The sequence below is a fragment of the Octodon degus genome, unplaced genomic scaffold, assembly GCF_000260255.1.
Source record: "Octodon degus isolate 3935 unplaced genomic scaffold, OctDeg1.0 scaffold00039, whole genome shotgun sequence".
NCBI lineage: Eukaryota > Metazoa > Chordata > Mammalia > Rodentia > Octodontidae > Octodon > Octodon degus.
Window position 1 is genome coordinate 11,859,203 of NW_004524615.1, and position 4,140 is coordinate 11,863,342.

Sequence of the window (4,140 nt, forward strand, 5' to 3'; positions counted from 1 at the left end):
GCTGGGGATCGAACCGCGGTCCCTGTGCTTTGCCAAGCTTGTTTCAAATAGGTGCTTTAGACCACTGAGCCATCTCTCCAGCCCCTCTTGGATTTCAAGTAACAACAAATACCTGAACATGAGGTACCAATAAGACATTAACATTAAACTGAAGAGGCTTGTTAAAGCCTGTTCAGTGTGAAATAAATGACTTTTCAATAAATGGCACAAGAATAACTGGATATCCATTTGGAAGGAAGGGAGAGAGAAAGGGAAGAAGAGAATGAACCTCACCCCAGTTCAAATCAGAGATAAATGCCTTATACTGAGTAATCATTTTGAAGGTAACAATGCAGTGTAATAATTATGTTTATCCTCTTATAATTTGATTATAATAATTTGTTTTTCCCTAAAAGTAAAAGAAAATAATTAACTCAAATTGATCACAACTCAATATACAAAACCTAAAATGAATTCAAGCCTCATAGAAGAAAAATGTCTGTAGTTCTTCGGGGTATACAACAGATTCTTAGTATACAAACCCTAAAATTATCAAAAAATTGTACCTTATCAAAAATTTTCAAGTCTGCTCTTCAAAAGATACAGTGAACTGAAATGAGCTAGGCAAGGCGGTGAGCATGCTTGTAACTCCAGTACTCTGAGAGGCCCCGGCAGGAGATCACGAAATCAAAACTCAGCCCAGCAGCTTAGCAACTTAGGGAGACCATGTCTCAGAAAATAAAAAGGGGCTGGGAAACATAGCTCAGTACAAAGACCCTAAGTTCAACTCTGAATATTTCCCTCTGTCTCCCCACAAAAACACCCTGGAATGACAAGCTGCAAACAAAAAGAAAATATCCACAGCATGTATATTAGATGAGAAACTGTGCCTGGAATATACAAGTACATTTTATAACACAAGTATAAGATAGCAAACCAAATTTTTAAAACATGGTCGAAGATTACCCATACCACCAAAAAAAGAAAAGAAAAAGTTCCAAACAATTCACAAATGCCAAGCACAGGAAAAGATGTTCAACATCAACACTGTCGAATACACTAAGAATACCAGTATACACCAATTTACATGGCTAAAAATTGGAAGATGAATAACATCAAGTGTTGACAAGAATGTGAAATAAATGAAATTAACACAATTTATGGTGGTAATATAGAATGGTACATTCATTTTGAAAGATATTGGCAGTTTCTGGGAAGAGAAACATACTCATCTATGATTGAAACAATTTACTCTTTAAGTGTTTGTCCAAAACGTACGTCTATACAAAGACTTGTCATACATCTTTTTTTTTTTTTTTTTTTTTGTGGTACCAGGGATTGATCTTAGGATCTTGTACTTGCCAGTCAAGCACTGATTCCACTGAGCTATCTCCCCAGACCCCTCCATACAAAGACTTCTAACAGTAGCCTTATTTGCAACCTTCAAAAGTTGGAGACAATCTAAATGGTCATCAACAAGTTAATGGACTAGCAAAGTATGGTTTATTCATGCAACTGAACTTTAAGTATCAATAAAAAGATGAGTCACTACTCTGAAATAACAAGGATCAATAAGGTAATTATACCTAGAGGTAACAAAGCAAAAATAATGTATAGAATGTAAGCCCGTAAATCAAATTTCAGAAAGTGCAAACTAAGGTACAGTGATAGGAGGAAAGTTATATGGTTATACTGGAATATGGTCAGAGTGAAAGTGATTACACAGATCATGAGGAATCGTGGAGAAGTGATAAAAGTGTTTTTGCCTTATCCAGGCGAGGTATGGCACACACCTATAATTCTAGCACATCAGAAGCCTGGGGCACAAGAATCACAACTTAAAGCCCCTCTTCAACAAGACCCTGTCTCAGAATTTAAAGGAGGAGGAGGGGAGGGGGAGGACGAGAAGGAGGAAGCAGAGGAGGAGGGCAATGTAGCTCAGTATGAAAACCCTAGGTTTAATTCCCTAAACTTCCAGAAACAAGAAAGAAAAAAGCTTTATTTTTTAGTATTTTTGTGACTGTCATGATGGTTTCACAGTTGTACATGTACATCACAATTCACCAAACTAAATAAATGTTAGAGGTTTATGTCAAGTATACCGTAATACGTACACATCAAGAGATACACAACAAATAAGTGAAGTAGTAGGAAAATAAACCCCTTGAGCCTAGCAGACAATTAGTATTATTTCAAAGAAAAGGTAAAATAGGTAACTGCCACAACAGTAATACAAATGATATAACAAAGTTCTATGATACAGAAAGGCTTCATTCAGAAGATAGTATTTCATCTTGGTCACCTGCATTATGAAAATGGTAAACAGGAACAAAAGGAAATGTGAACAAGGCACTGCAAATCCAAAAATAGGAATCCTATCAGGATTCCATGAAGAGGTGGCCTCAGCAGTAAAGGTGAGGCTGATGTTATTAGAGAGTTTTATTAATTCCTTCCAATCTCTTTGCCCACTTAGTATGTTTCTAATCTGTATCACTAAGCTGTGTAATAAACCTACAAAGTCTGATATTGCCATTCAAGTCTTACAGAATCCTCATTTTTACAGTAATAAGTATAAATAAAGCAATGAGTCAATCACTCAAATTCAAGAACCAGGTCTACTTTGTACACGTTACTTTTCTTACTTGTTTGTATACTATCAGAGCAACAGCAGTAGAATTAATTTTACATGTTGTCATGAGATAACAATGTAACACCAGCCTCAAAAAGGCACATTTTCTTTTTATATGAGAACACAGAATATAAGACAAAATATAACAAAACGTAAGACAGAAATTGTAATGCATCCTAAGCCTCAGCACTAACCTACCTAACTTCCATTTTCATGCTCCATGAGAATGGAGTTCCACAAATCTAAGTTAACTCCTATTTCTACACAGGAGAGTGTAGGCCCAGAGGCAGGGGTCTGCAAAGCATGTGCTATAGGCCAAATGTCTATCACCTGCTATCTTTATAAAATAAAGTTGTGGCAGAGCACAGCCATGTTGGGCCAGCCTGCTTAGGCAGGCGAAGGGACTGGGGTTTGATTCCTGGCATGTTGTGCTGGCCCCAACCCTGGGGCATGCTGAGATGGTAACAGATTGGGTGTGGTGGTGCATGCCTGTAATCCTAGCTCTTAGGAGGCTGAAAACAGGAGGATCACTACAAGTCAGATCTGTGTAGTGAGACCCTGTAGACTCTGTACTAAATATATTAAAAAAAAAAAAAACAACCAAAACAGCCATGCTCATACAAATATTTTCCTGCTATAACAGTACAGTTGTGAGAGACCAAATGGCTCACAAAGTCTAATACCTTTACTATATGACCCTTCACAAAACAGTTTGCAAACATTTGCTAGTAACTTGTAACACTGTTGATATTCTCAGTAAATATTCATGTAGTCTATATCAATATTTATTTTTTACCTATTATTTACATGGTAATTACAGTAGCTACCACAGGAAAGAAAATAAGCACATAATATGGTACCTGACTTTGGAAAACTTTTGGTAGCCAGTTAGAAAATAAAGCTACACTAGAATAAACGCTTTCCTGGCAAGAGCAAGGGTCTGAGTTCAATCCCCGGTTCCGCAAAAAAAAAAAAAAAAAGAAAGAAAAGAAAGCTACAAACAAAACCAAGGTATCTTAAAATATAAGAATACTGAAATCTAGACAGACTAATTTAACTAAAGTTTAATAACTATAAGTTACAATAATAATAAAGAGTAATATAGATTTTCTCCAAGGAAAAGAAATATAGCTAGGAGATTGAGGCAGAAAGGGAAATTCCTTTGTGCCTTCTGAATTTGCATCATGATATATCAGCGATTCAGAAAAATACAATGAAGTTTCTAAAAAATATAATGCATAAAAATTTCGAAAATCTGATTCAATCCAGAGTACAGGCCTAGTGTGGAACCCTTCAGCAGAACTCCCTGCAAAGAGGCTTGAGGGAAGACCCACCCAGCTGATTCAGGAGCAGAACATCTTGCCGGAGAGACACAAAGGGTTCAACTCTAAGGGGTGCAGGAAAAAGACATGGAGCACAGCAGCCAGATCCAAACAACACCCACCTGGAGGAATCTGAACTTCGTAGATCTGGACCTGGTGCTAAGGTAATGACTCTATCTAAGCTCTACACCAAAGGTCAGAAGACAGTGG

The 4,140-nt window shown here is 37.0% G+C and overlaps 1 protein-coding gene across 2 annotated transcripts in view; it reads right to left on the reverse strand.

The window, feature by feature from the left end:
* Positions 1–4,140, reverse strand: part of Pcca (propionyl-CoA carboxylase alpha subunit) — a 512,764-nt gene that overhangs the window by 221,011 nt on the left and 287,613 nt on the right. The window lies entirely within an intron of this gene.